Consider the following 23,486-nt stretch of genomic DNA (forward strand, 5'->3'; position numbering starts at 1 on the left):
AGATATTTTTAGGGACTGTGTTGTGAGGCATGCACATCCTTTTACCTGTATGTCTTGCTGCAGGTTGCCCGACAAAGGCATAAATGCTTTGCCCACCTTTATTATTATGCTTTCATGTAGACTTCTAACATCTGTGCCCACATAGACTCCATGTTCTTAATTACATTTTTCTATAAGTATTCACTGTTGTGCATTACATTATTGTGTTACATTACTGTGCATTACATGTTTTTCTTCGTTTTATTTTGGAGGGGGCTATTCATTTCTATAATAGTACAGAGAATAGGACTTCAAAACAAAAAGCCACGAAAGGTGGCTTAAAAGTGTATGAAGCTTGGAATTCTACATTCCATCCCCTAAAGCGCTACCAGTAGTAAAACATTCCTAATTGTCTTTTCTATAAGCTAGCTGCCAGATACATAGTCCCATTATGAGAGTATGTTATTTTGTCTTCTTTGGTCTGACTTGTTTTGTTGAATGTTCTCCTTGTTAGTTCAGAATTTGTTTTCTTGCCACCTCATGCAATACTCCAACTGGAGCCTATGAGCTATGTGTATAATAAATAAGTAAATTCCTAAATAAAGCATGCAACAAACCATGCAGCATAGCATTTAAATGTTGCCAGTTTATAATGCTTCTCGAGTGCAGCGCATCATGGAGCTTGAGGCTGATTTCTTCAGATCTAAAAACTATTGCAGGTTATGAAAATGTGGTCCTATAAACTGCTGGTTACGCATGTCAGTCAGCCTGTTGCAGTGGTCACAAGTGAGATTGTAACCAAAAAGCTGGGCGTGCTCGGCCATTTTGCATATGGCACAGGATAAAGCTTCACCTCTGCTATTGCTTCTCTTATAATAATGGCCTCCGAGTATACATGCCGAGTTATGCTTCTGGGGACACTTATTAGTTAACCTTATCAGGTAATACCATTAGCCTTATGGGTGCTATAATGTTGCAGTGCCTGCAGGATGGCCAGCATTACAATACACATTAAAATTATTGTACAAGTCATGCAATGGTATCGGGATTGGCCCACCAAGTGACAACCTTTAATTACACTATACCTGGGATCAGCCCAGCTCACTCAGTCCGGGAGACTTCCATGCATAAGGGGAGGGGTATGGCAAATAGAGGGCGTTCGATTAATCTTTCTCACATAGATAGCTCATACATATAATCTTTCTTAAATTGGATGCTTTGTTGCTCAAAGTGAAGTTACTTATGGGCATAATGTAAGCATTTCGATCCTATTTATGCTCAACGAAAGTTGCTTTGTTCAGTGTCACTTTTTATATTGTTTCGCTTCTGATTCTAAGCTCACTTGTTTTATAGCTGCTATAGGTATTGCTCGACCTGGAGAAGAAGTGTAAACAGACCATGCTATGTTGCTGATCTGCGCTGATCTCCACATCCAAGTTGGTCCCGCGACAGTTGGGCACCATTGTGCCTTGCTTCATTTACAAGGTGATATAATATGGTGAGCTTGTACTTCAATATCGGTATTGAAAATTATGTTAAGGAAAAAAGACAAGGATTGGTCTTTATGATAGATACACTCATGTTCTTTCTTTAAGGTGTTCTTTTGACACTGTTCTGCATGGACATATTTTTAGATAATTATAACTCCTTTATTGCAAAGTGCCATGGCGCTAGTTTATGCGTTAAACTAGCACTCTTTCACAAAAAAATCCTTATTTAGCACACAATTCACAAGGAAAGAAAGGAGGCAACATGACAGACTGCTACTAACAGTTCAGTATTATTGCTCGCACAGTGATATTGTGCAAAAGGTGAAAGGGGGAGAATAGATCTGAATACATGCTGTTCGCACAGAAACGAAAAGGATGCATCACATGGTGAGCGTGACACTTGTTTTACAATGATAAGAAGCAGTCTCACTGTCTAGTAATTCTCTGCATGGGGAGCTAGTGCTAGGTTCCTCGTCATACATATAAGAAAAGCCTCAGATATCTCTCCAGCGCTTTTGTCTTTATATTTTGTCACGAGCAAGCATCTTTCAAACATAGGTGCATGTGCGCCGAGAGCAGTGCACTACCACTGCTAACTGACCCACGCATCAAGTTTGCTTGGTCACGCTGCCAGTCCTTTATACATTGGCCGGTTTATCCGATGTAGCCTCTACTGCACGAAATGGTATGTGATAGACACTGCACCTGTGTACTGTACGTGCTTTGTTACATGATTTTTTTCAGAGATAGTAATGCAGGCCTTTTCATTATTTACATGCCTACAAAACAAACCAAGCATTATCTGTGCTTAGAAAGAATTGTAGGAAAATCCAGCATGAGGCAACTGTTCGCGGCACGAAACAAACTTGATTCGTTGGTTTTCGTTCATTGGTGCGATCACACTAAGGCAGACAAGCTTGTAGGCTGTGCTTCTGCAATTTGTACAGCACACTGACAGCACTGATGTGGGCCTCATCTGTGGGCTGACTGATGGCACCTTCTACGGTGCAGACCACTTGTGTTGGGCGAGGCACCAATGTTGACGTTTGTTCCCTTGTGCAAAACAGCAGTCCTAGGTTTTGAGTAGTTGTAGGAAGACAAGGTAAACATAACTTCCATGGCTTGAGTGGGCTCATTTCTCTTGGGGCATCTAGCTTTTTTTCTTGCAACTGTGCAGAGGTGCTTCCCTAGAGTCGGCGTGAAAATGGCATAGAGTTGTGCATTCGGGAACTCCTGAACAATGATCTGCTGTAGTTAGGGCTTTGCGAAAATGTACTGTCTACCAATTGGTAGAAGGTGCATTATTCAGCCACTGATTTCTTGTTGGCATGCTTGCACTCGTGCTGTCAGTAATTTCTTGGCTTGCCGAATTATCTTGAGGCCCCACGCTGATGATGCTACCGATGTCTTCATGTGCAGACTTTTCAGGATGAGGTTTTTTGCTTTGCAAATGTTGTTGAAAGGTAGGTGGTGCTTACAGGTAGCTATTCTAGATATTAGTGAAATGAATTGGTCCATCTTGCTTCGTCAAACATCGTCACGCCGACATCAGTTGCACAAACAAAAAACCTGGCCTACTCGCAGCGTCGTGCACGAAGAAACAAACAAATCAGCCGCTGGATTGTCTTGACATGGCATACTAAGCTGAGACCGGAACTGCTGTAGCTACAAACCAGGCAGAAACGATGGATGATGAGCAGGGATTTGCAGTAGCGCCACTTCGTGGGGCAGCAAGGAGGCTCCGTTCAAAACAAAAATGGCGTTCAGCAAGTAGAACCATGCAACGGTCAGAGTCGGTGTATGGTGCTCTCGATCAAGTTGGCTCAAGGAGTGTCCGAAAAATCAGATGAGAGGTTGCAAGGCGTCCGAACTTTCGGAAGTTGTTATACATTATGGTCCATGGGGAGAATGGCGGTGCCGTGAAGCAGACCGAGTAATCATGTCCGAATTTTCGGAGTCCGGAAAATCAGTCGGTGACTGTACCTATACCTATGTGTCTATGTATACCTAGGTGCAACAGTGTTTGCTATGATCTATGCAAGAATTGCTGTTGCCCGTAGATGCCCAACATGTCGGGTGTCAAATTGTAAAATACCTTGCAAAAGTGATCTACGGAAAAATACCGCTTCTGCTATATTTCGCTTTTGCAAGAAATTTTGCGGCTGCTGGCACCTACCTTAAATGTCTTTATATGGTCTTCGCATGGCCAGGGCCTTCTACTTTTGTGAGTTTGCTTATCTCGAAATTTACCCCGGTTCTTATAACTTCAAGTTGGCGGCATCCCTAGTATCCTTTAACGTGTACCCAATAGACCTTACATAGGGGTTTTGGCATTTCCCTGCCATCTAAATGCAGCCATTGTGGCTGGGATTCAATCCCATGCCCTCTGCCTGAGCAGCGCAATGTCAAAGCCAGTACACTACGGTATTTTGCTGGCAGAAGGGTTTAGTTTCTGAATAATTTATTATCTCAACCTGTATTTCATGTATTTCATGTATTTCAGGTATTTCATGTTTGTATTCTGTTGCTTCAATACTAGTAATAATTGTAAATCAAGCGATGTGTCCATCTTTTTCCTATAACACTTGCTTCAATCGGCTGCTAATTATGACAGCTTATTCTCCCACAGTAATCCATGTTCCCTTGAAACATAGGCATTGCATGAAACCACATATTTTTCAATAAGATTTATTCATTATCTCCTATGACCGGAATGCTGAACCTTTCTTATCTGTGGGAACATAGGCAAATTTGCCTATGTGCCAACCTGTTGCATGAGTCAAGATAAATTATTGGCTTTACTTTTTCAGGTGCCCTGCTCGCTCTCACCCAAGCAACCCACTCCAGCGGTCTTCTCTCGGCAGACTGGATGCATCGAAATACCGTTAGAAGGTCCAATAAACAGTGCTTGGGACATTTATGACATGCTTTTACTTAAGCCGGAGGACTTCAGGCTTAATTAAAGCTCAAGTGGGTGTACAGAAATACCTACGTAAAGTATACTTGTCTTTTTCACTTACAAGTACATGCCAATACTTTGCCTGACATTTTTCACCCCAAAATAACGCTTTACTGTGGATTTGTGAACAAACCATTACAGCAAAAAGCACTGCATTAAGACGAGTACAAGTAATTGAACATATACTAAACTTGCAAGAATTACATTTGCATACTTGTAGTAAATATGAAAATGAGGTACAGTCTTCTTCAGGGTGCATTTTCTTGTGGGTCATACATAGAGAACGTACTCGTGGGTCATACAAAATTTGTTCATGATGTATCACATCAGTGTTGGTAGCGCTAATCAATTTATGCCGAAAATTGTGTTCATCTTCGTATCAAGCAATCTACCAGGCAAACCTACATGTGAAAGTGGCATTCTTGTTGCAAACATAATGCAGATCTACTTCTCTTCAATGCTGATCGCAAATACACAAGTGTACATAATAGGTTTAAAGAGTAAATTATATTAAGCAACATCAATCCATTCTGAAAGGACCTGGTATGAATGTAGCAAAATATAGATCTGAACAGGGGCAAACAGGTCTGGGTTAGATAGGACGGGATTAAACGGGTCAGGATTAAACAGGATTTAAACGGGTCAGGAATAAACAGGATTTAAACGGGTCAGGTTTAAACAGGATTTAAACGGGTCAGGTTTAAACAGGAATAAACAGGATTTAAACAGGTCAGGACTGAACAGGATCAAACGGGGTCCCGTTCCATAACCCTATTTGATGAAACCCGTTTGAAAACAAATAGGATTTTCTAGTAGGGGAAGGCTCTGCTGTGTGTCTTACTCTTCTTTGTGTGCCGTCGAATTGTTGCGCCATCCAACTTCAAATAGAGCATTGGGCCTCTTTGGTGCAGGACCGAGGAAGTGTGAGCTATTCGACACCATGCCAGTGCCTTGCCACACAATTATGGAAGTCTGAAGGTTTGCAAACAAAGCTTTGCTTTCAAATCCACCTGCTCATGTAATACAAGCACTGATTGAAATAACCGTCATACAAAAATAATGGTGAAATGAATGGCCTTTGAAAATTTGTATGTTGACACTAATGACATAATAGGTGCCACAGCAAACTCGACAATTGTACTGGACAGAGCACTTTGTTTCCTATCTGAAGCACAAGCTTCCATTACATGCTTTGCAGATAACCAAGCTCAGTTGCTTTTAACGTGGTACACAACATTCACTGTAATCTGTTTTTGATTCTAAAGTGCCAAACACCACCTCTTTTTCAAGGATGTCATAGGAATATTTGGCGAGAACTGTTTACAGCCCCTCATAATGGAAGTGTGGCCAGCCAGCTTTGCTTGGGTGCCTTTATAGACTTCTGTTACTGATCATTGTGTGCTATCAAGTTGCGAAAGTCTATGCAACCAGTGCAAGGCACTATGTGATTCTATAATCGGATACAACTTTAAGAGGCCGCAGAGCCTGCACTTCAACGGCAGGTGAACACAACCCTGCACCAATGGGCACACACTCTACACTGACGTCGTGCCGCTGGACGCACTAATACCCGCTCATTGGAGAGGGACTATTTCTTTAGACGTGGAGGCAATCGGCTGCTGTGCTTTGGTCATCTGGGCGGGGCCTCTCCTGTCTTGTGAAGTTGTATCCGACTAGAGGATGCTACTTTTCATACAACACAAAAGGACAAAGTGTACAATTATTTGGCCTATGAAATGGATACATCACAAGTGAGCTATGCATGGGCTTAAGCTGTGTGAAAATTAGTACATGCAATTATAAGACAATGTTAAAAATATGTGGTATCAAACATGCATGTAATGGCACATTTGAGTCGGAGTGTGTTGCAGTCATATGCACAGTCTATAGGTGATAGCATTATTAAGGTCATGCCGTTTCCTGTCTTTTCATTGTGAAATACACACACCATTCATCTTGTGGCTAATCAACACCCACTGTATTCTTGCACATAGAAAGAACAAACAGCACAATGACGTATATGCTGCATTAGTGTCCTTTTCATTTACACGGTCCAATAGTGGCACAGGTTGTCTTATGTTTTTGCCCATTTTGAAGAGACATCAAGTGCATGTTACAAGTGTCCTAATGTGCACAGCACAATGTTTACTGCAATAATTTTATTCATGCTCTTGAATAATAAACAAAATTATAAACTGACAGCTCCTTTATAAGGTGTGTTCTGGGGGTTCGACTGGAAAGAAGTGAGGGCACTGATCCTACTGTTGCAGAGCAGCCCTCTGGACCTTGCCACACTCTCAGGCGCATATGCCTGGTGCTCGCCTACTGCCACGAGGTGGTTGAGTGCCTCCAGCAGCAGAATGTTTTGCTGTAAAGAAAAGTGGATTCTTGGAATGAATCAATCGCATATAAACCATTATTTACAAATAAAAAATGCTCATTGCACTATTGGTACTAACCGCCCTTAACTGTGGAAGGCTTTAGTCTATGCATAATAAAACAATTTGTCGGGACAACATTGCTTTATTTTTCATAACAGGCTTTTTTCAGAGCCAATTGTAATGTTTATTAGTGTGCCAACAGCTGAGGTGTCCTCGCACCTTCACGAGCCTCTACTGTCAGCACCACAAACCTATTTCTGTTCACTGCAAAATCAATGGCGCTCCCTACAATCCCGTTTTATGCGAGCTGATTGCATCCTACGCCTACAAACATCATATTTTTGTCCCATTACGCAATTTCCTACCATCCTGCAGTTCTCTCGCCTTGACATCCATTCTGTCACGCTTATGTAATCACCTGTTATAAATTGGCAACAAGTGATTGAAGACGTGCATGGCCTGCCCACCGATTCCATTTTTTTTTTCTTAATCTCAACTAGCATATCAGTTGCCACGGTTTACTACGTCACTGTCTTCCTGCCTTAATGCTATCTCCAACAATTTTTGTTACTTCGCTTTCTGCACAGTGCTCGACTTCTCAAGTTTATTTGTTAACCTCCAGGTTTATGTCCTATATTGCATAACTGGTAGAATGCAACGATTCTAAACATTTTTCAAGGATATCGGTAACGTGGCGACCACGATTCGGAAATGCCTCCCATGTTCTGTTCAACCCACGAAATTTTTGTATAAATTTCCTGCTTTATATCAGTACCTGCTATTGATATTTCACTTGGATAAAGATACTCTTTCATAGATTCTGCGGGCTGAATCTGATGAATTTCTGTTATATCACTAAGTTAGTGAAGGTTACCTTTATCTTTTCCATATTTTCGCGGGCCCACTTGCATGTAGAAGCACGAACACTCATAGGTTCTCAATGCCTTTTTTAAACTGCTGGACATTCAGTTCGTTACTACGAAAGTGACTTAATCCGTGCACTATTATTATGCTAAATATGAAACAGTAGAAATATACTTATCTGCAGTTTCTCAATGCCTCCTTTACAGTGTTGGTTGCGAGATCCATCGTCGGCACCACCTCCTTGTCGCATCGTAGCTATATCAGCTGTCTTCCTTTTGCACACACTATGCAATATCCGTGACGCTCGCAGTCACGCAGAGTGGAGGAACTCAGCGCACTCACAGAAGCAGCACCGGATAAGGGTTTTGTTCAAGATTGTGCCGTGAACAGTAGGTGCGCGTTGCGATCTGTAATATCGCCTAAGCTATTCGCAGTCTTTCGGGGTGCACGGAAACATTGCTCACGGAGGAAGAGAACTATACAAGAAATAGTGGTCATCGTGGAGCCTGATCACTACGTCGCGCACTGCAAGCTCGTTGCACGAGTTTTACACTGGGCCTCTCCGATGCTTAGCCGCCAAGCTCGCCCGATGAATGTATGTGATGACGCCACCACAGCGTTCCCTCGTGGTGTAATGCGAAGCGTACTAAATTACAAATTAGTCGAATATACATTCATTGTACATCTTGTAAGCTTTAAAATGCTTTTAAACCACGTTAAACTAACTACTAATATTGTACTAAATGCATTTGTTTTATAATTCGCTTGTGCGTGTAATGCACTCGGTGGAACGACAAACAAGTGAAAGAAGGCGCGACCATGCACCGACGGTATGATCACGTGAGCCCCAGTTTGTCGACCGCCCAGAAGGCAACGCCCAAGGAATGATAGCCACCCAGAGTGAATCTAGATAAACCAATGAAACTGGAGACTTGTGGAAAATAAACTGTGTCTCGGTACCATTTGTGCTTTCATCTTGGGGTGTCGCCAGAGCTCGTGCAGATCCCGAGTTTCGCCAAACTCGGCGCATCCTGCATAGCACCCCAGCAGACATGTGAGCAGAAATATTATTCCTTTTCGTGACGCATCCAACGTGGCATCAGCAGTTCGCTGAACTGTCGTTTCTTGCTGAGTGCGACGGTGAAGGTTAAGCGAAAGCTATTTTCTGTACATCATGCGTCAATAAGTTTAATGAAGTAAAAACATGTAAAGTCTGCTTCGTGGAATGAAAATTCCGTTCATTATGTTTTCCCCATGAACCTAATGTTTTTACAAGTGGTATTTGATTGTACCAGGCATGCCCAGATGTACATCATGGTTAGTAAAGATTCTCCAAAACGTTATTTCTCTTAAGAGTACCCTACTTCTGCTAGAATATTTCCCATAACAGTCTAATTCAAGGTTGAAAAAGCATCAGTAAATAAGTAGGAAATTATACCAGCACCAAGTCGGGATCTCCTCACTTATTCGCCAATCAGATGAACTTCCTCAGACGGCAAGGTATAGTGAGGTATGCCCAATTAGAAATCTGACTCACAACGATACTGGAATATACTGAGCAGCCGGACATTCATTAGGACGCCTCCATCTGGACGATCAAAATTTTGTGACGTCGCCGCTCACAGTGCAAAACAGTAGATAATGTTTTCGATAGAGCAGCAGCAAGCACCAAGGCATCGAGGACCAACACCTCATGTACGCTTAGGCTGTTTCTTTCATGAATGCACTCTAGGCTTGTTCCTTACACTCACAATGGGAAAAGCATACTTCAGTGGATTCAGAGTTACATGATCCAACGAAGTTTTTTTCTTGTTTTCATTGAAAACATACCAACTCCCAAGTGTTCCACGTGTATTTTTACATTACACGGATGCGTCATAAGTGATGTTTGGTAATGCATTCGAACGTATAGGTCCAAAGAGAAAGGCATAGCTGAGTAGTTCCGTAGACAAACGTATTAAAACAAAAAATCCTGCTTGGCAGAAGTAAAAGAAGGGTGAACTTTATCTATAATGGCAAATGTGATAAGGATCACACGTGGCCGTGCAGATCATTTCCTGTAACGCCGCTGATTTACACAATGACAATGCATCTCATAAAGTGAGAGCTGCCCGAATCCCTGTAGAAAATGATATATTGCGGGAACTACAGTACGGGTAACGGACAAGACAGTCACTTAGATTTTAATGGCTTTTTGCTTACGCAGTGAAGAGAGATTTCAGACTCCGCATAGACATTGATGATCAAGATTTCTAGTTATTGAGGAAGCTAGCGACTATGTAGGAGGGAATCACTATGCGATATCCGCAAGCACGAAGTCATAGACGAGGCTAATGTGGAACTGCTGAGGGAGATCTGTAGAGACAACTCAATACGAATTGTATCTGTTAGCCGAAAAGGCAATGAACTGCTGGTTTGGTCATTCAAAGACGACTGAAAATCAGCGAATGAGGCTTCGTTTTGTCTTACATCCGCATAAACTAAAGGGAGCAGCAACACATCCCTGGGCGGATGCATGCTGACGACATAGTGGTACTAGCGGACAAAGCAAGAAATTCACGAAGTGCTGCAAATATGAATTTTAATGCAGTGACGAATAAAGTCTGAGTTTACCACAGAAGGATCTCCAGAGTAAATCTTTATTGAATAGACGATAAACGACATGGTATGCATTTAACATGAAGTTATAAATATTGTCAGGTAATATAAACTACTCAAGGCATATAAAATCACAGGAAAGGCCTACTCAAGCATCCACACATATATGCCTGCATGGGCCGAAGTTTTTGTCACAGACACAGCACAGGTCCACCATCCCAAGTTCGTATGTCGCCTGTGCCTTTATTCTCAGGCCTTGCCCCGGCCTGGCAGACGAATGCAATACACACACCTTATAAATATCGTTGTTTGCCCGATCTACCCCAAGAAATTACTAATTCAATAAGGCGAAGAAGCCTTTTCCGGTGGTAGCGTAGGTTTGGCTAAAAGTTTCATACAATATATTTTATTTAAATGTGTTGTATCCAGTTTTTGTCGTAAACGCCAAGCAATCTCCATATTTCTTTCATAAAGTGACAGTTTGCACCAAATTTCGTGCATTTAAAACCATACCAAGATTATGCGTTGCGCTCGAGCTTTAAGAAGTTGCACGTTCTAAAAATTCGCGGGGGTCAACCGGCGAGTCAATTGTTCTGGCGCAGAAGGAACTGCACGCTGGAAAATACGAGACGTTTGCCCAATGTGGAACGTCGTGAGCGGCGTTACCGGTGCCGCTCTTCGGTCGTGCACAAAGCGACACAAAAAGGTTGAAAATCTCCTCTGTTGTGACCGACGGTAAATTTGTAAACCGTCAGGGTATACTGGGCGATAGAATTATATTGATGTTTGGGTGGTTTGGGCTGATATCGGTGTATTCACCACAGTTTAGGAAGCACACAGCTGCTCAGCTGGAATGATAAATTGTCCGCGCACAGCCCTAATGCCAGCAGTGGAAGCCAGAATGGGAACGTCACCGGCAGAGGCGATTTAACGGAGTGTCGTGGGGATCCGTCTTGTGGCACAGCGTGGAATAAAACGAAGTGCAAGAGCAGGTACCTCCGTCTCACATTCCGCCTGAGGGAAACATTGCGTGATTTGCTTCGACACTGTTTCAGCTAATGGCTTCTGCCTCTCTGTACAGTAACGCTTGTGCTCTCTTTCTCGCCTGCTTTGGTCCATCTAACACGCTTCGCCGTACTCTAATATGCATCGCCAACTAGCCCAAAATTCTACTCTTTTCAAGTACTTACTGCTACTTCGCACTCGTCAAATTCAGGCCGCCAGCGATACTGCGCAAAATATAGTATAACTGCATAAACTGGCAGCTCCTGTCATGGCTTTATTCTGGCGTAATGGCACCACTATAGGGGCTTCACAGCTACCGTAGGCCTTCATAAAGAAAGCAACAAAACCCCAATAAAGACGGGCGTCAAGCAGAGAGATACGATCTCTCAAATGCTATTCCCAGCGTGTTTACAGGAGGTATTCATAGACCTAGATTGGAACGAATAGGGGATAAGAGGTAATGGGCAATACCTTAGTAACTTGAGATTCGCTAATGATATTCCTTTCCTTAGTAACTCAGGGGACCAATTGCAATGCATGCTCACCGACTTGGAGAGGCAAAGCAGGAAGGTGGTTCTAAAGATTAAACTGCCGTAAACTAAAGTAATGTTTAACAGTCTCGGAAGAAAACAGCAGTTTACGATAGGTAGCGAGGCACTGGAAGTGGTAAGGGAATACATATACTTAGTGCAGGTATTGATTGTGGATCCGGATCATGAGACTGAAATACTCAGAAAAATAAGACGGGGCTGGGATGCGTTTGGCAAGCATCCTCAGATCACGAACAGCAGGTTGTCATTATCCCTCAAAAGAAAAGTGTATGTATAACAGCTGTGTCTTGCCAGTATTCACTTATGGGGCAGAAACCTGGAGGCTTGGCAAAGGGTTCTAATTAAATTGAGAACGACGCAACGAGCTATCGAATGAATAATAAAGATGTGTGTAACGTTAAGGGATAAGAAAAGAGCAGATTGGGTGAGGTAACAAACGCGAGGTAATAACATCTTAGTTGAAATCAAGAAAAAGAAAAGGGCATGCGCAGGACATGTAATCAGGAGGGACGATAACCGATGGTCATTAATGGTTACGGGCTGGATTTCTCTAGAAGGGAGGCGTAGCAGGGGGCGGCAGAAAGTTAGGTGGGCGGATGAGATTCAGAAGTTTGAGGCGACAACATCGCCACAATTGGCACATGACCGGGGAAGTTGGAGAAGTATGGGAGAGGTCCTTGCCCTGCAGTGGGCGTAGCCACTCTGATGATGATGATGATGATGATGATGATGATGAATGGCATCACAGAAGTAAACGAAGACAAAGACATGCAGGGCACAAGCGCCAAATCTTAACTCTAGCTTTAACAAGAAAACAGGCATCATATATAACAAATAGTAACATTGAGCGACGTCATTCATTCAAAAACAAATTCTTCATGCAATATAAGTGAGAATGACTCGGTTTTTTCGTATGAATCTGCCAAAGCTTATCTCATGTACAGTCTGGTCATAATTTCCAGCTACAATGAGCTTTGAAGAACACATGAACGAACCCATGTATTTTGCAGTGCATCGCAACAAGCGGAAGAGAGTTATGCCGCACAAAAAATTTCTTTAGCCTCAATCTCAAATTATTACAATGCGTGTCTATGAAACGCCGGCACGACCAGATGGCAATGGCAGACTGTACGCAACCTCCCTTGCACAGTGCAACACCTGGGAATTGTGCCACACGCAACAACCAAATCAATTTGTTTTCCTGGCTTCAGTCTTCTTTTCTCACATCAGAGCAAATCTCTCTCCACATGCTTCATAAAGAAATTTTCATTTGTCCATAGATACCAGCTACATTATTACCAATGAAAATCAAAAAAACCTACGAAACTTCGACGATATTTTTACTTCACTCAGGAATGGTCATTATATTGCATTTTCATGCGTAATTTAGTTGCACAGTTTCTCAGGCCCTTATAAGGCGGGTTTTGTGCTACGACTACAAAAGGCAGAGCCCAAAAATGAAAAAGGTTGATTGTGGCTTGAAGCATAATATGCGCCTGGTGAACTAGGCCACAAGCACTGTGTACAGTCTGCTGCCATCATCAGGTCGTGCCTGCATCGGACCGATTGGATGCTCCATTAATGCGAAATTAGGAGATTGAGGGAGTATGGGCCATCTGTAAGAAACAAGCTTTCGTCACACATTGTTAAACATTGCAAAAGATGTGCCTGCGGTCCCATGCTCCACAATACTTGCGTTGTAGCCATATATGGTGAGCAGACAACCTGCGAGGTAACTATGGCGTGCAACATTTAAAAACAATGACAAATGCATCAGTGATCCATCAGTTGCACGTCACGAAAATTTTATTTTAACGTATAACATTACATCATGTCCCCACATGTTATTACACATTGCCTGTTTCCTGATTTTAAAGCTTGAGGTGAGAGCCAGTACTTGCGCCATATGTGTACATATGTTTCTTCGTTTAGTTTTTGTGGCATCATTACACCAGATTTTGTACAACCAAATGGCAACACAGTGCTTTCACCACGTTATAGTAGTGCAAGAGAAGCCCCGCAAACATCGGCCTATTTGGTAAAAACCTGCTTTTGTACATATGCTTCTCCAAAAAAAAAGCAGAAAAGCTTCTAGGGCAAGAAGGTAGCAAGAATTAAAGCATTAAGTTAAATCCACTCCAATGCTTTATTTTCGCACCTTTCTTCCTTATACTTAAGTGGATAAGTCAAAGTGTGCATGTTACAAAACTGCGCAAAATAAGTTGTTGGAGTTATGTAGAAATGTTATAGAAAGTAAGCATAAATTTACATGCAAAAAAGAACAACAGTCTCAGTTTCTTCCTTCTGACACAAACATGGTATATTTTATTCCTTTGCCATGAAGAAAAGCATACCTAGACCAGACAAGTCTATATTTCATTGAGAGCAACCACGATTGAGCACCACTATAACGTGACCATTAGGGTAGATACGTTGTAAACAGAGCAGATGACGGCCTGAATTTCACAAGTGCAATGTGTTAACAAAAGCAGCAACCACTAGCCCAGAAAGTGACCGAATCCAGTAATACAACAATAAAACAGAAATGCTTCAATGGAGCATTTGTTTTCTGAAGTTACAAGAAAATGGCATGCTTGACAACCAACTAGAACCAGGGCACATTTGTGTGTGACAAACACACATTTGTGTGGGACACTGTCCCATGCAGTGGGACGACGCTATCATGAAAAGCGCCGGCAGCGCGTGCCAATGGTTTGTCTTTCTCTCGCTTTAATGCATCTCTGAATCCCTGCATTATGCGACCTCCACTGAAGCAGCAGAAAATATACACAATGCAACTTCCAGTACTAATCACAAGGGAAGACTGCGCACATAATGTCACGCCATGTCAGCATGTCCAGTCTTTTCACACGCAGCGTATTACCTCTAGAACAGGGTGAGCAGGCTGCACACGTGCTCAGCTGTGCTATAAAAGATGACATGCACGGATTGGGCACCTCGGAAGGCCCTTTTAAAAGCTAAATTTTAAATTTTTTTGGTTTCTGTGAACGTTCAGTAGAAAAAGTGAATTTGTTTCCTTCCTATTACGAAATTTGATACATAAATTGGAACAGTTATCGAAGCGTACGACACTTTATTACTTTTCACCTCTCTCTCAGTCAGAATATTGGAACGCTGAAGAAAAGGCATGTGTTTAAAAATTAGCTTGGTTGAAACGTGTAAAGAAATTGTGTCATTTCAAATAAAGGGTCGCTGAAATCAAAATATACTTTCGACTTCCTTGCAACTATAACACTCTCAAAAGGAAAATGGCCTTTTAATCAATGCACTAAAATAACGCCACGCTACATGCACCCATACTAAGCTGGGAACTCTATCAAGCTGATATGAAAAAAGACTTTCAAGAAAGAATCTTTCATAGTTTTGCAATATTTTTAAACAATGGCTAGCACCTGGCACTGGACCCTAAATCAAGGAGGAATGAAGCTAGGTAAGATATGTGCTGCCGTACAGAATAAAAAGGAGCGGGTAAAAGGCAAAAAACGAACAGATATTTGTCCAGTGAAGCACAATAAGAACAACACATTTACTGACTGTCGTATGGGTGTGGTATATATAATTCCCCTTAGCTGTGGCCAGTTCTACGTAGGGCAAACGGGACGGTGTATCAATCAGAGGCTAATGGAACATAAAAGGTCGTTAACCTGTGGGTCGCCTTCTAATGTTTTTATACATTGCCGAGATTGTGACTGCACGCCAGAGTTAGATGAATGCGCGATATTGTACAGGCATAAGAATGAAGATACGCGTCTTATGGTAGAGGCATGGCGTACCTTTAATGGTGGAAGTGCGTGCGTGAGTCAGCCTTCGATTACTTTACATAAGGAAGAGATTAAGTGTCTTAACAGTTATCTCTCACGTAGACCGGCACGTGTACCCGACTGACACGTGGTGTTACCATTCCTGAGCATGCGCAGATGAGTTTTGAATAAAGGGGAAAATGAGACATCCACCCGTTTTGTAGCAATTGCTACAAAGGAAACCCATACGGGTTCCTCGAAAGAAAAGCCTCATAGTTGAAGAAAAATTCGTCCTGGTCCGGGACTCGAACCCGGGACCACCGCCTTTCCGGGGCAGCCGCTCTACCATCTGAGCTAACCAGGCGGCTAGCAGATGGTAGGGCGAAGTCGAATTTGTCGACAACACGAAGCAAAGGCAAGAGTTTGACGTAGTAGTTCTGCGGAAACCCGCAAGGTGGAGAGAAGCAATGAATAAAGGGGAAAATGAGACATCCACCCGTTTTGTAGGAATTGCTACAAAGGAAACCCATACGGGTTCCTCGAAATAAAAGCCTCATAGTTGAAGAAAAATTCGTCCTGGTCCGGGACTCGAACCCGGGACCACCGCCTTTCCGGGGCAGCCGCTCTACCATCTGAGCTAACCAGGCGGCTAGCAGATGGTAGGGCGAAGTCGAATTTGTCGACAACACGAAGCAAAGGCAAGAGTTTGACGCAGTAGTTCTGTGGAAACCCGCAAGGTGGAGAGAAGCAATGAATAAAGGGGAAAATGAGACATCCACCCGTTTTGTAGCAATTGCTACAAAGGAAACCCATACGGGTTCCTCGAAAGAAAAGCCTCATAGTTGAAGAAAAATTCGTCCTGGTCCGGGATTTTCCCCTTTATTCATTGCTTCTCTCCACCTTGCGGGTTTCCGCAGAACTACTACGTCAAACTCTTGCCTTTGCTTCGTGTTGTCGACAAATTCGACTTCGCCCTACCATCTGCTAGCCGCCTGGTTAGCTCAGATGGTAGAGCGGCTGCCCCGGAAAGGCGGTGGTCCCGGGTTCGAGTCCCCGACCAGGACGAATTTTTCTTCAACTATGAGGCTTTTCTTTCGAGGAACCCGTATGGGTTTCCTGTGTAGCAATTGCTACAAAACGGGTGGATGGCTCATTTTCCCCTTTATTCATTGCTTCTCTCCACCTTGCGGGTTTCCGCAGAACTACTACGTCAAACTCTTGCCTTTGCTTCGTGTTGTCGACAAATTCGACTTCGCCCTACCATCTGCTAGCCGCCTGGTTAGCTCAGATGGTAGAGCGGCTGCCCCGGAAAGGCGGTGGTCCCGGGTTCGAGTCCCGGACCAGGACGAATTTTTCATCAACTATGAGGCTTTTCTTTCGAGGAACCCGTATGGGTTTTCTTTGTAGCAATTGCTACAAAACGGGTGGATGTCTCATTTTCCCCTTTATTCATTGCTTCTCTCCACCTTGCGGGTTTCCGCAGAACTACTACGTCAGATGAGTTTTGTGCCTTCTTTTTTCGCCTCAGTGCTCCCTTCAGTTGATAGTCGGCGTTCGTGTTGTCCACTTCTGTACTCTTCTGTCCTGTCTGCGCGCCTGACTTCTTTTTTGCATAATGAATCCTTACCAACTAGCTCAGCTTTCTGTCGTTCTAAGCACCACTACAGTCATTGCCACCTGTTCGGCATCTCAACAATCTGGCGCAATGTGCTCAAGCTACATGTGAGCCCTGGAAAGTCTGTATGATGATTTATAAGAAAAAGCTGGTAAAACGTGAGAAGGAAATAAAATGAAGGTCAGAGAAGCAAAGGGAATTTTTAACAATTCCTCTCTATGTATCAGTGAACGTGAAGGTGAAGGTAAATGATGTACTTGAACTGTGATTTTAACCATGCAATACTAGAGAGCACATTTTTGCAATAACAATGTGCTAAAGAAAAATGGCAATAATGTGATAGAAACCAACCTAATGAAATGTTTTAAAAACTTGTATGAGATTTTAGTCGCGCGGACGCACACACCAGCATGCCTCTACTCTGTACAAATTCTCGTTTTGTTTTTTTTATTTTATTGTGACATAGTACTTTACATGATAATCTTGTCTTGAAATACATCATGTGCCTGGCTGCTTCAGTATTTTCATTTTCTTACCGGAACACACACGCCTATACAGGGCATGTGTATACAGAGCAGGCCCACGAATATATGCATAATTCCCGCGTTACTGGCCACACGAGGCACTTCGCGGGTATTCTCAGGCTTCTTTCATGCTCAGAGAAACACATTATGTAGCACATATTGAGCCACAGAAAGCTGTGGTGGGAGTTTTTCTCGTTGCTCTACAATTTTCTCATTGAAACTTCTCATCTAATTATAATATTTGAGAAGTTGATTAATCAAAACTAATTATACAACTAGGAAAAATGCAAGTAATCTCCAATCGATGTAAACAACATTACCTTGGTTCTGTCCAGATAAGTGCCATTTTCACATTTTCACTGTTTGGCTGACGTTACGTGGGACACCCCGTATATGTTCTGTCTCATGGAACTGGTGTCACAGCAATCATGCTAAGCGAAGCCATTAAACACGTCACTGCGCGTAAAACATAGACGGTGAAATAACTAAACGCTAGGTAAGAGCATACCAACGCCACTGCTGTTGAAAAGGGCGCTGATGGAAGGCGTCTCATGTCTCGCTGTGAAGCTGCTTCATCCTGACAGCTGGCAATGAAACGGCCGCAGTCCTGAAACACAGGAGAAAAATGAGGTGCTACAATGTTCACAAAGTACACACAACATCTGGCCGCAAGTTAATACTGAATTACTTCCGCTGCTACACTGAGATCATTATGTTATTCAGGCTACATTATCGTTAAACTAAGCTTGCCAAAAAGTTTCATCTTAATGACTTTGCTCTTAAGAAACTTTGTTTTTGACCAACTCATGCACTTGTGCACTCCAGCCATGATATGTTTACTGATCACCTAAAATGAATGGCATCTAAGCAAAATCACTTCAGACAAAAGGATGCATAACTAATCTATCCCTGGCATATAATACCAAGGTAGTACCGCTCTTTAGAATAAACAATGGAAACCTAAAGCACATTCTTCTTCCAGATGTGGCTTGATTGACCAGCCATACTTTTGTGCTTGGAGAAGAAATTGTGTTGTGATTAATATACGTGCAATATAGGATGACGCTTTAACGTGTGACATGATGACTTGTTGAAAATCGCAGCTTCATTGCGTGAATTTGGCATCGAGAAATCAAAACTGAACATTTGTACCCAGTGGTGTAGCACCAAAAGAATTAAACATTACACGAGTCGAGGCGTGCAGTGCAAAGTGCCGGCTGTTGAATAACAACACTGTAAATCGCCGAATATATTGATATATTCTAGTAGTGTCACCGGAGACGTAGTCGCGGCCTCAGAAAGGAATACGGCCACAGAGCGAGGCGGCCGTATTACCCATCGCCGCCAACGCTATCGCGTAAATTGATAAGTCTCGTCACGGCAACCGCATTGTTTCCTGTCCGCCGAGGGCCGGCACCACCGGTACTCGCCTACTCCGGCCGTGGACGGTCAAGTGACGGCGTATCCAGTAATCTGAACCCAAGCAGAACACCTGTTGCCGCCAATCAGTACGCTAACTAAAGAGAATTTCTTGAGGACATAACACAACCATCGCAATTACTCTGATGGGCAACTCGTGTGGCGTTCACCTGTAATGCCATTGGAAGCTAACAACACGCTTTGATTAAGGCAAACGCGATGCCGATATTTGTCGCCCTCACACCAGCCTCTACAAGTTCGCGGCTACGCGCTGTAATCATGCACTGTCTGCATAATCAGCGGCGTGGGCGCGGAGAGAGAGGGAAAGCATGGAGCATACCGGCAAATCTGTACAGTGCACGCTTAGTAAGCGACCTGCTGCACCCAATCGTACGAGCTAGGAGATTTGCCCCACGTACGCGGCAGCTAGCAGATACCGCGCACAAAGAAGCGCCGCCGGTTCTCAAATCAGTGATACATACGCGCACCGCAGGAAACCTCAAGGAGACGGAACATTTTTTATGGCGACAGTGGCTTAATAGGTTAACGTGCTGGTCTGGCAACCCATAGTTCTTGGGGCCGAGTCCCCGCCCCGCAATTTAATATTCAGATGGGTTATCGTCTATTTATTTCTTGCCTTTATGGCAAATTTTAGCTCACGGTCAACAGACATATTACGCACTGTATACATTACGCGTAATACAGCGAACTACTCAGACAATAATTTCCGTAGTTTTACTTTCCAAGACCACGATATGATTAAGAGGCACGCCACGCTGGCGGACTCCGGATTAACTTTGCACACCTGGGGTTCTGAGATTTCGCCCCCATCAATATGTGGCGGCCGCGACCGGGTATCAAGCCCGTGTCCTCGAGCTTAGCAGCGCCACTTTTCAAATATAATGGCACTTTGCAGAACCAAAAGAATAGTCTCAAACAATAGCACAAACACAAAAGCCAAAAGATTCTATTCTTCTCAGTTCTACTTGCATACTGGTGTAAATTCTGCGATTATTGGTATTCTGGCTTATTCACGATGTTTCTGATACTTCCGCCGAAAACAGCTTTGGTAGCAAAGTGAAATACCATCTTCCAAATGTTCCAATTAACTAGTTTCTTAAGAACTGAACGAACTAAGCGTAGGGACATATCTGCTCATCCCAAACGCCTTGCGGGTTTCCTCTTCTCACTTGACCCTCGCCCTTCAAGTTTCGGCTCTTGCTCGATAGGCGTAGAGCAGCTTCCTTAGGGCTACGCGAGTTGAGACATTAAATAAAAAGTCCTGCTGTTCGCGCATGTGTTTTTATCCTATTTTATATTGTGTATTACTCGAGAAAGAATGAGACAGCGTTGTTAACCTGCCCGAAGGAAGTGATTTTGCTGCATTTCACCAGAATATCTGCCTTTCTTCGGTGTCTCTTTTATGCGATCAGATTATTCCACCAAAATTGCGATACACGTTAAAAAGTGATTGTATACAGACACTGTTCAGCATGTGCATTAATTTCCACCATAGCCAATGTTACGCTTCGCCTGTGTGGCAACCGTTAGCGCGAGCGCAAATCGCCGATTCATTCAAAATCAGGCATGGCAAGACCTTTGCAGACGGTGCCAAAGGGCCGCGAAAGTAAGGCTCCTCGGCTTTAGGGAGGCGCCGACGAGTCGCCGAGACACGACCGTTGGACTTCATGCGAGCCGTGTGTGTGCGTTAGTGTGCATACCAGCGGCGCCTACGCTTCCTTGGGACGCTCACCCCTTCTCCCCGTCTGCCGACGCGACAAGTTGGCGCCAGGTGCTTACAGGTGCGGGCATGAGACGGTTATGCCCGTTTATGGTCCGATCCTGCGCCTGCGTTTCTGATTGGACGAAACTGTGCCAGGGTGATGTAGAGTACTTTAAAAGGAAAGCTTTTTCCGGGGAACTGCAACGCGGCTGCGCTGCTTTGCCGCACCCGCTAGCAGCCGCGGGCTTCTCCTGCTGTGGAAACTGCGCGAAAGTGGCGGGCGTCTGCTCCGCGCTCGATGTTTGGTTGCTATTAGCCAACGTTGCGATAATTAGGCTCCTACAATATGCTACGTAACTGCAAGATAATACTGCAGCGACTCGCCACACAGGGAACGCGTTTGTGTGCTTTAAATACGGGGATTGTGTACATTTCCTTCTATGCATGCAGGTTTGTCACTGCAATGATCCGCAGTTACGGGGCTGTTTCTGGCACACATTCAGCGTGCACTTACTCATTGTGAGCGGAGGTATTTAGTTAGGTGTGGCATAAAAGACGTAAACGTGCTGAAATATAGAATAAGCACGACATGACGTGCATAACGACGAGAACAAAGCAGACACTCTTGGCTTACGCCAAGAGTGTCCGAAATGTGACACATTGGGGTGTTATAACCTGTCTCAATTGGTCATTAAGAAGCTGTGGAAGCCGGTGTTCGAAGGTTTGTAGACCATATGTTGATCGAAATGTTTTAATTTTCTACATATCCTTATTTCTTGTGTTGTAGTTCTGTCCGCGCCTTCTCAGGCCTGAAAGAGTTTGAATAAACGAGGTTTTATTTAAATGCTCTTGTTTATGTGTTCGGCTTAGACGATAGTCATAGATTTTTTGTTACTGGAACTATTTTGTGTTCTAAAAATATTTGTCTCGTTTGATGTAACCGAGATAATTTCTTAATAATCCGCATTGCTTCTTTTTGTAATACAAGGTATTTGTGCAGGTTTGCCAGCGTTGTAGTTCCCCATATAACGCTACAATATTTTGTTAAGGCGAGAATTAAATAAAGAGTAATAAACTAACATCATAACACAAGACGGTAAGATTTCACGGTTGCGATATAACAGACCAATTATTTGTGATAATTTGGAAGTTATGTGGACCACATGATCGTCCCAGAAGGTCTCCTGGTTAAACGCTACGCCCAAAGTTTTAAAAAGTGTTACTATTTCTGCGGACAAGATCGAAAGTATATTTGTTTTTATAAGTTATGTGTCCATTTGTCTAGGTGTTTGAGCATGCACTTTGCTGAATCTATTAGATCATTGGAATTTTCGCCGGATAAAAATATGCTTGTATCCTCTGCGTATACGATAAATTTTGCGAGGGGAAATGCGTTCACGATGTCATTGATATAAAGATGGAAGAGAAATAGACCGAGTATACTTCCTTGCGGAACAGCGCAGCGGACAGGGAGAGTTTGTGAAATAAAGCCATTTATACTTGCAGCCTGTCGGCGATATGCTAGATACGATTTGACTATGGATGCTGCGTGCCCGCGATAACCGTATCGTTCAATCTTCCACAGAATTAATTCATGATTTATAAGGTCAAACGCCTTTGTAAAATCAATGAATATACCCAACACTATACTGTCCTGTTCAAATTGCTTTAGTATATATTCCTTCTGGTTACGCCCACTGCGGGGCAAAGGCTTCTCCCATACTTCTCCAACTACCCCGGTCATGTACTAATTGTGGCCATGTTGTACCTGCAATCTTCTTAATCTCGTCCGCCCACCTAACTTTCAGCTGCCCTCTTCTACGCTTCCCTTCCCTTGGAATCCATTCCGTAACCCCTAATGACCATCGGTTATCTTCCCTCCTCATTACATGTCCTGCCCATGCCCCCCCATTTCTTTTTCTTGATTTCAACTAAGATATCACTAACTCGCGTTAGTTCCCTCACCCAATCTGCTCTTTTCTTAACCCTTAACGTTACACCTATCATTCTTCTTTCCATAGCTCGTTGCGTCGTCTTCAAATTGAGTAGAACCTTTTTCGTAAGCCTCCAGGCTTCTTCCCCGTACGTGAGTACTGATAAGACACAGCTGTTATGTACTGTTTTCTTGAGGGATAATGGAAACCTGCTGTTCATGATCTGAGAATGCCTGCCAAACGCACCCCCCCAGCCCATTCTTATTCTTCTGATTATTTCAGTCTCATGATCCGAATCCGCCGTCACTACCTGTCCTAAGTAGATGTATTTCCTTACAACTTCCAGTGCCTCACTATCAATCGTAAACTGCTGTTCTATTCCGAGACTGTTAAACATTACTTTAGTTTTCTGCAGACTTATTTTCCGACCCACACTTCGGCTTTGCCTCTCCAGGTCAGTGAGCATGCATAGCAGTTGGTCCCCTGAGTTACTAAGCAAGGCAATATATTAAGCGACTCGCAAGTTACTAAGGTATTCTTCATTAACTCTTATCCCCAATTCTTCCCAATCCAGGTCTCTGAATACCTCCTGTAAACACGCTGTAAATAGCATTGGAGAGATCGTATCTCCCTGCCTGACGCCTTTCTTTATTGGCATTTTGTTGCTTTCTTTATGCAGGACT

The 23,486-nt window shown here is 43.3% G+C and overlaps 1 long non-coding RNA gene and 2 other non-coding genes across 3 annotated transcripts; 1 reads left to right on the top strand and 2 right to left on the bottom strand.

Moving 5' to 3' along the window:
• The first annotated feature begins 1,336 nt into the window (after positions 1–1,336).
• LOC142591247 (uncharacterized) lies at positions 1,337–4,389 on the top strand. Its single transcript, XR_012830416.1, has 2 exons — positions 1,337–1,477; positions 4,280–4,389. It is a non-coding gene; the product is annotated as an uncharacterized LOC142591247 (long non-coding RNA).
• Positions 4,390–15,877: 11,488 nt separating this feature from the next.
• TRNAS-GGA (transfer RNA serine (anticodon GGA)) lies at positions 15,878–15,952 on the bottom strand. The gene has a single exon. It is a non-coding gene; the product is annotated as a tRNA-Ser (tRNA).
• Positions 15,953–16,160: 208 nt separating this feature from the next.
• On the bottom strand, positions 16,161–16,235 carry TRNAS-GGA (transfer RNA serine (anticodon GGA)). Its single transcript has one exon. It is a non-coding gene; the product is annotated as a tRNA-Ser (tRNA).
• Between the last annotated feature and the right edge of the window lie 7,251 nt (positions 16,236–23,486).

The sequence above is a fragment of the Dermacentor variabilis genome, chromosome 8, assembly GCF_050947875.1.
Source record: "Dermacentor variabilis isolate Ectoservices chromosome 8, ASM5094787v1, whole genome shotgun sequence".
NCBI lineage: Eukaryota > Metazoa > Arthropoda > Arachnida > Ixodida > Ixodidae > Dermacentor > Dermacentor variabilis.